This window comes from Halyomorpha halys, unplaced genomic scaffold (assembly GCF_000696795.3).
Source record: "Halyomorpha halys isolate HHAL.00 unplaced genomic scaffold, Hhal_1.1 Scaffold344.1, whole genome shotgun sequence".
NCBI lineage: Eukaryota > Metazoa > Arthropoda > Insecta > Hemiptera > Pentatomidae > Halyomorpha > Halyomorpha halys.
Genome location: NW_027112931.1, coordinates 81,881 through 96,652, shown reverse-complemented (window position 1 = coordinate 96,652; position 14,772 = coordinate 81,881). Strand labels below are relative to the sequence as shown.

The 14,772-nt window shown below is 30.1% G+C and overlaps 1 long non-coding RNA gene across 1 annotated transcript in view; it reads left to right on the top strand.

Annotated features, from left to right (window-relative positions):
* The window catches only part of LOC106681524 (uncharacterized), a 35,707-nt gene that overhangs the window by 725 nt on the left and 20,210 nt on the right, over positions 1 to 14,772 (top strand). The gene's annotated exons all lie outside the window — the stretch shown is intronic.

Sequence of the window (14,772 nt, the reverse complement as noted above, 5' to 3'; positions counted from 1 at the left end):
TTATGAATTAAGATATCCTTAAATTAGATTCAAAATTAGCACAAAATAAATCATATAGAACAAATAAAGTATGAAATGCAATAATTAAAATGATGCAAATAGAACATGTGCTTAGAGAAGGTAACTAACTACTTACTTCAGTGAAGATGTGGTAATTAAATATTGAACTAGAACAAAACATAATTAAATTAATTGTTTAAATAGTCGGTCTTAATTTTTCGATTATAAATATCCCTTTGCCTACTTTTGTATCGTTTAAATATATTTTTTCAGCTCTGACATCTTTAAATTTATTCGATCTCATTCTTTTAACTTTGCACATTTCAATATATTTCACTCATTATTGTATTTTCTAATATCTTTAATATTTCTTTCGATGTGACATATCTTGAGGAAAAAAAATTAGGAAATCCAGTTACTATATTTTTCTATTTTCTTTGAAAAAGAAGCAAATTCTTCGTTTCTGAATATTTTTAGATTGTATTTTTCGAATTTGTACTAAAATTACTTATACACTTCATCGTATTTAACTTTATAGATTCATTTATATATACTTGCAAAAAATTTTCAATTGACTCGAGAAGTTGAGAAATAATAATAATGTTTTTATATACTACAGCACATTTCCATTCTCGTCTCTGAAAACTTTAAGTTTGTCTTACATTTTTTTTTTCTTAAAACCTGTAATTTGGATTGCATGGAATTTAAGTTGTATCGTTTAAATATATTTTTTCAACTCTGACATCTTTAAATTTATTTTATCACATTCTTTTAACTTTGCACATTTCAATTTATCTGACTTGTTACTGTATTTTCTAATATTTTTAATAATTCTTTCGATGTGACATATCTTGAAGAAAAAATAACTAAGTTTTTTGATATTTCTAATTGTTAATGTAATAACATTTTTAATCAAAAATTAAACTTTTACAAGAGGAAAAAAATCAGGAAATCCAGTTACTATATTTTTAATTTCTTTGAACAAGAACCAAATTCTTCATTTCTGAATATTTTTCGAATTTGTACTAAAATTACTTTTACAGTTCTTTGTATATAACTTTATAGATTCATTTATATATGCTTAATTGAAAAACAAATTGCAATTGACTCGTGAAGTTAAGAAATAATTTCCTTAGAAACTATAATTTTTTTTTATACTACTGCACATTTCCATTCTCATCTCTGAAAACTTTAAGTTTGCCTTACATTTTTTTTTCTTAGAACCTGTAATTTAATGCATGAAATTTAAGTTGTTGAAGCTCCAATTCACTTTTATTTCATTTTCAAATATATTTAGTAATTATTTCCTTGTGCTTATTCAAGTTATGAATTTGATATAGTTTTCATTTAAGAATTTTAGTGTGTATTCGAAATAATTTAGTGAGAATGTGGTATAAGTCACAATTTTCTAATTTTGTACGTGCTATTTACTAGTTTGTAAACTAAATTTATTCAAAATTGAAAACAAAAAAAATTGTGAAATTACTGTAAATTATTATTAATAATTCGATAATTTTATTTTTTGTCGAAATAGTCATTTACACTTGGCTTCTCACCTGCCTGTTAAAATTATAATAGTTTATGCATTGCATTTTATTCTTCTTGATTTTTTTTTTTTTTTAATCAATGAAACTTCCTGCCTTTTCTGACTTATCCACCTTCTCATTTATATGTTTTGAATACATAATTATTTAATAATATGTTAATATATATATTACAAAAGCGGTATACAAGTTGGGTTTCCTTAAGAGTCTTGTAATCACAGGTCTAGAGCTTTAGGCCACTCCTAACAAAATATCTTCATCCCGTTCACCTTCGTATTTTACCTTTACCTTTGGCAGTTTTTGTTCTGAAATATTTTTATTTCTATTTAAAAAAAAAGATATATATGTCGATGTAATATTTAATTTTTTTGCTTAATTTATCGATACATGAAATTTTTAATTGACATGAAAGGGGTGGGGATTGTAGTCCTCAGTTCACATGATCCATCATTATTGACATCTTTTAAGCATCTGATGTATTGATTTGAAATATCGATAAACCTCGCGATTTCGATAGTCATTTTTTGCTATTTAAGGCTCATTTGCACGTGAAATATAATATATGTATGGTGTGAGTAATAGCGCAGTAGTGAAAGTATGACAGGCACTGTTTAAACGCTGGTAGTGAACATAACCTCGTGTAGAGTTGAAATTAATACATGAATAATAAAAATGTTAATTTAATACAACAAAAAACTGTTACTATAGTTACAATAATAATAAACATTGTAACATACTTATAAGCTTTGTAAAGTTTGTTTTTGTGAGGTTAAAAAATGCGAGTTAACTGTTTTTTTTTATTAAAATATGTTTTAATTAAAGTATTAATAAATTTTTTTACTATTTTAATTTTAACTAAAAATAATAATATGAAAATTACTATTAAATAAAAGGGTCCTAATTGACAGTTACTTTACGCTAGGCCTAATAGTTGAATTGAACTGCCACGACTGCAACTGCCATGCTTTAACCTGACAGTGGACTTTTAATCTCGAAACTTCATTATTTGTTTCAAAAAACAAACAAACTAAAAGTTATCCATTAATTTTTTTAAAATCCAAATTATGCAATGTTATTTTGGATTCGGGTATCTTCAACTCCTTCAGATCCTGACGACTCAAATACCTGTCCCTCGAACCCTTGCTATGTCGCCGACCCTGGAACGCCCACTTCCCGATCCTGACTTTAAACTCTAGTATCGAAGGAGGGGAGTAAAAATGCATAGGGCAAATTATGTTTAACTACCAAGGACTCGGGAGCGAAAACTTCCTTGCCGCGGTCGATCGATTTATCCCATAGATTTCCTTTTCGAGTTTGACTTTATATTTTTGCGAAATTCACAGTTATATATTTTATTTTTATGTCAACTGTTAACAATAATATTCTATCTGTTATTTTATTTAATAATTTTGTAATATACTCATGATATAACTATTTTCAATTACTCATATGTTACAACATTTCTTAGTAGAAGTTATAAAATAAATAGTCTTTGCTTTGAATTCTTAAAGAGAGTTTCTTAACGATAAGAAAGTGGAAAAAAAATTTACTTTAATAAGAAGTAATAGACTGTAGATCTATACATAAATGTTTAAATACTTTTGCGTGTTGTATACACTCAAAATACCAATAGAATCAAATATATCTCACATATTATTTTCAATATTTAACAAAAATGCATATTCATTTTTGCATGCCTTTACATAGAATTACTTAAATACACTTTAATTTTTATTATGTTTCATTATTTTATGTACACCTTAGGGGTAGATTATATCGAATTATTGGTGTTCTTAACTTTTTATATAATTTAACTTAATTCTATACAGGAATTAATTTCCTAAAATTTTTACAGTAGAATAACCTGTTAGTATTAGATCCCTAAATGATTGTATAATATTACGACGAAGTTGAGGTTTTGAATTAACATATCTTAAATTAAAAGATCATTATTCTTAAATTAGATTCAAAATTAGCACAAAATAAATCATATAGAACAAATAAAGTATGAAATGCAATAATTAAAATGATGTAAATAGAACATGTGCTTAGAGAAGGTAACTAACTATTTAATTCAGTGAAGATGTGGTAATTAAATATTGGACTAGAACAAAACATAATTAAATTAATTGTTTTTATATAAGAGGTACAATTGAGGTACAGGTGATGATGATGATCACATTTGGGCTGAATTTATATTTGAGATGCATATTTGTGCATATTATAAGTGCACCAGCTCTTTTTTATATTTTCCGAAGATTTCAGATTGCTTAAGTGGCCTTGTATCTCCGTGCATTATGCAGGTTTTTATTAAATTGAACATTTGTTGATCGTTGAGAGTGCAGTTGAAAGTTTTGGAGTTGGTCACATGTGCATGAGTGTTAGTTATGTTATGTATATGGGGCGAATGTACCGTTATGCTGAGTAGGTAAAGGTCAATTTCGGTTCTGTTACTGCCCATGAAAGCTTTCTTCCCTAAGGGATGTGGCGTAGGTACGGGTTGTGCTATATATCTTTTCTGTTAGTGCAAATGTTTGGGGTCCTTTGCAAGGGTCTGCCCACTGGCTACCTTTTCCTGGTTTTTAGAAACCCTTTTAGGAAATCTTCTTACTCCATTGTAACTAACATGTTGGGACAATATTGTTCGGAATAAGCTGGCTTTTGTGTTGTTTGAAGACAACAAAGGAGCCGCAAGTACAACACTAATTGTCGGAGTAACCGTCCGGTAAAATTTAATTGGGCGTTTATTTTCGGGTATGTGGTACTTTGTTTCGAAAGTCGAAAGTGAGGAATTTCTGTGTTCTATATTTGTACCTGGGTAAAAGTTGATTAGAAATTGAAATAAGTTAACTTAGGGTTGAATCTATTTCGGTCAACTTTCGCTCTATAGTAAAAGTGACCTCATTATTCTATAATCTCATACGTCATTATAATACATTTACATAAAAAAATATATTTGTAATAAAACATTAACAAATTTACAATTCATGGTGGGCACGACTTAGATATTTATCAAAACATTTCAAATGACGTTTTTTTGGACAACCTATCTGACGCAGAGAGCTCTGACGCAAATTGACGACGTTCTGCATTCAGTGTCATCAATTATATTTCTCTCTGTATTGCAACAACTCGTTGCGATTCACATCTCATGAGACAAATATTATTTTATTTGTTTGTCTACAAACATTCATGTCTATATATCGCTTGTAATACCGAAAAGGGGTCTCTACTCCCATTCACGTGTTCTTAGTTGTTTTTTCTATAATATTTTTATCTCTTTGGATTAGATTTTTTTTTTATTGTGTTATTGATGATGAAAATAGTTCCAAAAATTTTTTTTTAGCTTTAACAAATCGATTAATTTTTTTTAATTTAAATTTTATAAAACGAGTAACTATATAATTTTTTTAATTTTCGAATTCGAGACTTCTCCAAATTGTAAAAACAATTTCAAAAATCAAAATTTTATTTAAATTAATCGTTCTATGTTAATATATAAAAGGGTTGTCATGGGAACCAGCTCGAAGTACATGTGGATCTAGAGTATAAATATTTGCTAGTACTGATCCTGTTTAAATGATTTTAGCTTTGTACTGTAGAGAATTTCTTTACCTTTCAAATATGTGGCTATAATGATCATGAAGATTTAATAATTTTATTTTAAAAAATATTTTTTTTTTATAAACCACTTCAAATGTTTTTGAAACTTATTTTAGATCTCAAGCATTAGAGGAACTAACAATTATAATTGTAACTACATAAGGATTTTTAGTTTTGTAACACAGTGATCCATAAGGAAGTGAGTGACATGTTACAGACACCTACAGACCGGTTTTCATGATCTTTAGTTTAACATGTTAAGTAGAAAACTCATGTTATGGAGAAATAATTCCTTCTTTTAACATGTTAAAACGAAATAACATATAACATTGTCGAGAGTTTGTTAATAGGTTTGCTAACTGAAGAATGACGTCACGCTGCTGCTCAGTACGTCACCGTTTTGTTTGTTGTCGTGTTTAATAACTTGCTCGTAGTTTGTGTTTTGATTATTTGGGATGTTTTTATTATTATAAACTAATAAAGCAATGGATGACAATAATAATAATAATAATGTAATGTTAGTTGTCATTTAACTCATCTTGATTTTATTGCTCAAAAGAAGATCAATAAGTGAAACGTGGTCAAACTTTCACTTTTCACTTACTTTAGGCATGTTGTAATAAATTACTTATTGTTAATAAATCAAAACTTTGAAGTAAACAATAACATGAAGTTTTGGAAGGATAGGTATGAAACAAGTTGCTCTGAAAATCCGCTAGGAGCTCTTATGGGTTTAACATTTAACATGTCCTTAAATAGGGCTGCTCACAGACCTATCCTTATAACATTTAACATATCATGAATACCCCTATTATAGAGATTAATGCAATACAAAGCAAACGTTTTATGTGTGTTTTTCAATCTAATTTTTCTTTTGGTTAAATTGTTATATATAAAGTAAATGAGAGGTTTTTGGTATGATCTACAGCTTCAAAGTGTTGTAAAAATTTATTTATTATTTTGTATAAATTTATTTATGACGATATGGAAGTCGGTTGGTCGTCCGGCGCCCGGCCGGTTGAACGTCCTCTTTGCCGGGACGGTGCCGCAGCCTAGCCCAGATATCCCGCGTGCGTGCGAAGACGTCCTTCAACGTCCTTTGCTGATTAATACAGTAGCCCCTTTCTGTTAGAGCGTCCATTGTGAAAGCCAATGTACAGTTGTCTGCTCTGACAATGGTCTTCCATCTGCCACGCTTCTCCTTACGTCACTGTGGCCATTCACCGCTCTTCGGAGTGTCCAGAGTGTTCTCCAAGATCGCGAGTGTGGCAGTCATGAGGAAGACGAGGGTACTTGGTCGAAGTAGCAGGTTATATGGGAGAAGTATAAAGACAGTCCCACTAACGTAAATGCGAGAACACATAAGAATATATGTTTTAATTAAATAAAATAAGAACGGGGAATCTCAGTGGTAAGGTACTGTGTTACTAACTCCAAGAATCCTGGTTCAAATCTAATTGTTACAAATAATCATTTATCCTGTTAATATAGTTGTAAGTCAACCCTGTGGAGTTGCAAATCACCTCCTTGTACAACCGTTGATCTACTCAACATTGGATTGTAGCGGTACAGATTAATTTTTTATTAAATCAAGTAGTAATCTTTTTAATCCAAAATGTGTATTTTTTCATTATGGCGAAATATAAGTATGCAAATTTTTTAAACATTTTTCTTTTAAAAAATGTCCGAATATTTAATTTAATTGATTAAGCCATATATTGAATCAAATGTATTATCTATCCAGTGTTCAAATTGATGTAAACGACTGCATTTTTTTTTTTTTTTTTCAATTTTCGATAGCAGCATTACGATGAGTTAGTGAGCGCGGTAACACAGTGTTAAGGCACGATGCTACTAACTCCAAGAACACGTGTTCGAATCCGACTGTGTCAGATATTTATTTTTTATTTCAGTTTAATCGTGTGTCACTCCTGTGTGATCTGAAGTCCTCTGGGGTTCACCTAGCATTATAAAGTAGGGTAGTAAAAACCGGGCTGTGGAGCGTGATTCTGACCAAATTACCTCCTTGCACAACCCTTGGTTTAGTAACAGTACTTACAAAGTACTGCACCCCTTGTAGCAATACAGATTTAATTTAAGATACATGAATATGTGACATATTTAACTGGAATATCAAAGATCCGTTCTTCCGTGCTATTCATTAATGACGAAAGTTTTTTTTTATTATTTTTTTATTTTATAAATTAAAATTGCTATTATTAATTTCCATTTAATTTCACGCATTATTCACAATTAATGATAATAAAGCTTCAATATGATAGCACATTTTAATCTCTAACTTCTTCTGTCTCTGTTTCTTCTAACAACATCCCCTCACTTCGTATCAAGGCCATCACAATAGGTAATAAATAGAATTTATTATTAACTTTTTCAAATTAATTAAAAGCCTTCTATATAATTCAGACGAATGATACAGATAAATTAAAAATAAATTACATCGTAGATAAAAATAAAATGGCAATTTGTCACAGATGGTTAATTGCTTGGCACTGCCAACTGACGATTAACATAAGTAATAGATGAATTGTAGATAGTTCAACTAGGAATCATTTTTCTAGTCATATAATAATTCTTCCATTTGTAATTTCAATAATGTTATTAATCTTTCCGTTAGAGTCTTGTCGTTTTGTTTAAATTAATTAATCGTGTCTAAGTGATTTAAATTACTTATAAAAAATTGTTCTCTGCTTCAACATATGCATGATAGCAAAAAACACTTGAAAAATTGGTTCGGTTTCTTGAATAATTTATAGCATTCTGAATATTTCATATATAGTCTCATTTTAAACAAATGATTTTTTTTTCATCGTTTCAATTAATGCAGGATGGTACAATTAAACTCCAAGGACTTTAATTCGAATACGGCAGTGGCAGATAATGATTTTATTTTTCCATGTAGATGTGAGTCAGGCCTGTGGGTGCCCTACGGTGTCAAACAAGTCTATTAAGTGGAAAATAAAATCTGGCTGTCGAGCGCGATTCTGACCAAATCACCTCCTTGCACGACTGTTGGTTTAGTAATGGATTGCTGCGGAAAAGATTTTAATTTAATTCTTTAATTATTAGTTCATTTTAGACACTTTATATGGCTATTACTTTTAAACGATATTAATAACGATAAATATTCCATTTATAATCTACTTTCATGAGAATGATTAATGTTGTTTAAATAAATAATTTAAATTTTATCCATTATAGTCTCAAAACATTTTCTTTTCTTTACGTCCGACGTTTCGGCCAATTCGTCCATCCTCAGGGACAATCTATCACAGCTTTTATTACATCTATGGTCCTCAACAATTCAAAAATACTTAACATTAATATTTATAATTGATCTTATCTTAATACAATTTTTGAACTAAATAATTTAAAAACACAGCTTCTTGCAGGCTATTCTGCCCAGGTCATTTCAACAATTTCTCTATTAAACATTAAAACATTAATCAAACTGGTTCTGTCATAGTATAATGCTTTCGGAATATTTTTAAGGTGTTTTGTACTTCAGGAGTGGCTTTTTCGACCTTATTTTATTTCTTGCGACGCAGCGTCTTGATGATAGTTCCGAATCGGTACTCCGACAAAGTGAACGGGAAATGTACCTGATCTGCAGGTACCCAAATCGGTTGGACCTCAGCCAGCATTGTACGTCCTTGTACAAGTATTACCTTCCGTTACCAGTTGTCTTTTGCACTTTTATTTTTCCATATTTTTTTTAAAAATCTCTTGGCTAGATATACACTTGTCACAGCATTTTTCTTTCTTTTGCTCTCTCCTTTTAAGTATGGTAATGAGGTTTTGCTCGCAGGTTTCTGCATTTATTCTACTTAGCTCTGTTGTCCTTCTTTTTTTTTTGTTCTTCATATCCTGTGGTGACTTCAACGACAGATTTGCTTTAGGAAGACTATAACGACGGGTAGTCTTTGACATATCAAGGTGAGAGTGTCTGGGACCACATTTTGGAATAATATTGAATTTTTCTTTCTTTTTTTTTTTTTGGCGTGCGTGTGAGAGTCCTTGATATTTTAGAGTTCCTTTGCTTGGAACCTGTTCTCTTTTTCCGAGATTTTTATGTCTTTCGAAACTTCCCTATCGTTTTCATGGGTTGCAATAATGATCAATTTTGATTTATGAACTAAAAAAAAAATAAAAATGTATTTTTTATTTTAATTACTACTTATAATCATAGGGGAATTCATAGTCTTTAGTTTAACATGTCAAAGTGTGTTAAATGAAGAAATATTTCCATTATTAAGCATGTTAAAACGGTAAAACAATTAGCATCGTCGTAAGACTGTTAACATGTTTGCTAATTGGAGAATGACGCAATAGACCAGTTAAGCACCACACCAGTTTGTATTACTCTTGTTTTGGACCTTATTAAACTCTAATAATGTATTGGATAAAATAATAATAAAGTATTGGATAAACTAATAATAAAGTGATGGATAAAAATAATAATAAAGTAATGGAAAAAAAAAACTGCTCTAAATTTAACATAAAACATGGACTTTAAATTATGCTGTTCACAATCCTTTATTTATGACATTTAGCATGTTATTTTTTTTTACATTTAACAAATTATGAATACCCCTTATAATTTGTCCGATTATATTTTTAGCATTAAATTTTGAAAGTAGGTTTTAATAATTACTAAAAAACTTATTTACTTTTTTATTATTTGAACCAAAACAAATATTTTACTACCTTGAATTAAATTACTTCGATTCTAATGTCCAGGAACGTAAATATAGGATTGAGAGAACTATTATAATTTATACTGTTTTCTAATTTAGTACAACTTCGAAAAATGAAATGGGATTTTGAGAATTTATGAAGTTGTATTAAGCAAATTCGCATGACCAGTACTCTGTATGTTTGAAATGGGCGTGGAAAGTTGTTGAACTAGATACATCATAGGTTTAGCCAGAAATGCAAATGAGAGGATTGAGTAAGATCTTGTAGGTTCAAGTTTTATCGAGATTTAAGCTCAGGTTCCAGGCTGGCAGTTGTTGCAGAAACTGTCATCATATAGACCGGAGCATTTTCTGTCGTGACTGTATTGTCCTACTGTAAGGATTATAAAAGTTGCTTTAGACGCCTTTATAATAATCTCACATGTGACAACATCATGACACTAACCTTGTTCGTACGTTCTCAGTGCTGTGACAGCACGTATTCGACAGATATCTGTCGCGTGGAAATGAGCCTTCAGTGAAAGTGACCTATGTAGGCCAATGATATACATAATTACTCTATTTTACATTTTGGTAAAACAAACCAACGGGGAAAAAAACCAAAAACCAAATATGTAACACCGGATATAATAAAAAACATATCATTCTGTAAAATGAAAAATGTATCATTGATTTATGTTTGGTTATTTTATGTTTATATCTACGGGTTGTAATGAGTTGCATTCTAATGACATTTTACATTAGCTGGTCTCGTGGCCATCTTCTTTTCAGGAGCGAAGGATTGTCAGGAGTGGAAGAGGATGCAAGATTAGAAACTAGTGGGTTTGAGTGGTTAGGGAATGTATAATAGAAGGGGTGATATCTGGTTCGGTCTAGATCGGTTTCATATTATTCTTATTTAAAACTCATCTCTGTATTTTAATGTTTTTTTGATAGCATATTTCAGCCTAATGACTGTCAATACAGTGTGAAGAGGTCCAATGATTTTTGATCGTAACTACTGCCTCCAGTTTTGCCTAAATTTTTTAAAAATTGTTGACATTTTCGAAATTTCTTCCTGGAGACAATGGCACAATGGCACATTCCTCGTTGGGAACCAGGACCAGCCGGCATAAAATTAGTTTCTTATCTATTCCCTTCCGTAGCACGTCCTTATATTGGATCCCAGCCAGAACAGGAAGAATGGGCGTTTAACGGAGCGCTACCGAAGTTTCTTTTCTAAATCGTCCTAGAATTAGTCTCTAATCGTCCTCTTACCCGAAGAATCCCAAGCAGTTCTCCGAATAAAAAAAAACAATACAATCCAATAACTAAAACTATAAATCGATTTTAAAGGACGAGTTTAATATGTAAAACCACTCCCTTGAAGAGTCATTATTTCGGAATTGAATTACGATTTTACTACAGACTAACTGCCTAGCGGATCCTTAGGCCCCTTATGGCGGACTGTCGTAATAAAGAAGGCATTGCGTTTCCACTAACCACAAATAGTTCGAATTTGGGTCAAGATGTCACGAAAGGAAGTGTGCGAAGGTTGTTCCTTTCTCGACGAATTGCAGGAAAACCACCGACGTTTATTAATAATAACTCCGTAAATTTGCATAAAAAGGGATATTCTAAAAAATACTTCAATGTTATTAGAAAACCGCAATGTTTTAGGAAGTATATTATTGTATAATTTGAAAGGTAGTGGACTAAACATACGTCCTTCACATGAAGGGGGGACACCATCCTTTTGTCATTTTAATATATTCATCACACATAGATTTTCTTTTTTGACTTAATTTTCTGAATTATTCCAAATATAATTACATTATATTTAAATATCTAACAAAAGAAAATATGTATAATCAACTTCTTGAGACTTAGACAATTTAAACAAGGAATTTTATATACCAATACCGATGGACTTTTTGTTTCTATTTTATCATTAAATTTACTGTAATTATATAATAATTAATAATGTTTTCAGATTTAGCTTGAACACTTATTAATTTGTTTAAACAATAAAAAGAAAATATAATTGTGCACTTTAAAGATTTGAATAGAGACACTGAGAGTGCAAATATTAGCAGTCGTCGAGAAGATGCCCTTGCAAAGAGGAGATGGAGTGAACGTTAGTTATTAGTTGACATTAGATACGCGATGGAAGCAAGGGCGAAGGATTTATCTTTCTTTTTAATTTTATTTCTTGCCTTACTCCTCCGCCTTACAAAGTCTTTGTTTTGGTCCTTAAGCCTTATCTTGAGCAATAGCAAAGAAATCTTGCAGAAGAAATATTTAAAAAAAAATCGATTAGTGCGTTATCTTAAAATCGAATGTTGACCTCTAATTAATCATTATTCGATTCACTTGACCTCTAGATTGAACTTAGATTAAAATGATACAACAGCTGAAGTATGAGAATGTGATTTTAGTTTATATAAAACAATGTCTTTGTACTCGGTATCAATCTTTATTTACTGAAACACTACAATATAAATTAAATAAATGAATAAATACGGACCCATAAAAGATAACTTGTTTAAGATTTTACTAAGGGGATATCCATTTATGAGGCTGGGTGGACACCAGGCCCCAGAGCCCACAGGGTTTACTCATGGCCATTTCTTTGTTTATAAATAGATTTTTTTTTTCGTCATTTATGATTCATATATATAATATTATAAATAACCAATTTTCATTCAAGAATTTGTAATTTAAAACTTTTATCTGTGATTTTGACCTTTAACAAGTTCACATACGCAACTCAAAATAACTGAAAATTTCTATTATAATTATTTGGTTGAGATTTTCTAAAGTTATAATTGATTCATTTAATGTATATTACGTAAATTGATATATACAGATGGAACAGTAAATATAATATCGAAAAAATTAAAAATATAAATAATAAGTACTAAAACAGAAATTTAAGAACTATTTGTTTATGTCTAAAAAGTGATCTATATCTTTTAAAGCTGACAAATCGTATTTCATATGCATATATCTATATGTTAATATTTTATGCTAAATTGAAAATAATGATTATTAAAAAGATGTTGATTACAATTAATTAAATAATCTTTATCATACTAAACACATTATTTTTTGGCATACAAGCTTAGTTACATTGACATAAACTTGTAATAAAAATAATGATTATTTGTAGATAATGAGTTTTGTTGAAGTATAGTATTATACTTGAGTTATGTGGTGCTATAAGTAGATATTTAAAAAAAAATCTTTTAGTGAGTAATTTATTGGTTTTCTCTTTTCATTTCGTTTGTTGGAATTCAACGATTTTTTTAAGAACTGTATCTTTGTAAAATTTTTAGAATTGTGAAAGTGAAATTCCAAAGTAGATTGACAAAGAACCTTTAGAAGTCGAATATAGAAATCCTCTTGTGATGAATGGGCTTGCTGTTTTTTTTGCCTTTTTTTTATTTTAATTTTTAGTTTTGTTATTCTTTTCATCCATTGAAAGTAAGACCGTTATAGCTGAACAAAAGTAAAATTTTCGGAATTCTGAAAGTGAAATTTAAAAGTAGATTGACAAAGTACCGTTAAAAGTCAAACATACAATATTATAGTTGATTTGTTTTTGCCCTGAACTAAAAATTTACGAATTCACGTACCTTTTGTCACAAGAGTAGTTGTTTTTTTTTTTTTTTGTTCTGTTATTCTTTATCGATCCACTGAAAGCAAAACCGTTATGACTGTACCATAGAAAAAAAATTCAGAATTGTGAAAGCAAAACTTTGAAATCAGAGTAAAAAATGAAGCTATAAAAGTCAATTTTTTTTTCAACTTGAACTAAAAATTCATATATTCGGGGACATTTTTTCATAAACAGCTAGGTTGTTTTTTAGGCCATTTTTTAAAATTTCACTCTTTTTACCACTGAAAGTAAACCCGTTATAAGGTGTTATTTTCAGTACTGTGAATCTAGAGTGACAAATGAACTTGTAAAAGTCAAATATACAAATATTTACGACTGCTGATTTTTTTTTTTTTTTTTTTTTTTTTTTAACATCCTGAACTAAAAATTCATATATTCATGTACATCTTGTGATAAAAGGTGTCTTCTTTTTTTAGACATAGTAAAAAAGAAAAAAAAGAAAAAAGAGAAGAAAAAATGCTCTGACTTAATTCGAACAAGCTGTTTACTCCGGAACAGACGTATTTACGAGGGATGACAATAGATTCGGAACCACCCCCTACCCGGAAAACATACCCGATTGTAAATCAGGCGGCTAACAAAAACCATGGTACCGTTACACCCCGTTATACCAACCCCTCGGGCAACAAAAAGGACGAAAAAATCCTCATTAGCGAGCGGACCCTTGACCTGCAGCGGAAAAAACACACATCAATATAGTCTAGTTTGTTTCCTTCTTTTTTTTCGTTACCTTCTTTAAGTGGCCAAGAAAGGGACCAGTTTTTTATACTGTGGCCCATAGAGACGATTTCTGCATAAGTCATTCATCAAGGACTACAATAGAGGTCCTGTCTAGGCAATTGTACCTGCGTATTATTAAACAATAGTTATAATTCTTAAACCTATAAAATATTCGTAAAAACATTTTAAACTCTTTCGGAAGATTTTAGTTTAATTATAACTCACCCTATATTACTTAGGGGGGAAGTGTTGTATCCACGAAATGTTTAAGTATACAGTTAAAACAAAATTTATAAAATATATTTTTACTTGGTTTTCGAAATGTTCCCAGAGATGTGTAAGGAAATGCCAAGTTTTTGAGGATGCAATTTGAAGTGTTGCGGGTGGGGTATTTCGAGACGGTACGGCGCTGTGCAAAAGGGTCCTAGCCTTGCCCTTTCACTTCTCACATATTTCAGACTTGATAATATTTTTTTATTCCAATATAATTCTAATAATAATAATAAAATTAACAATATTATTATATGGA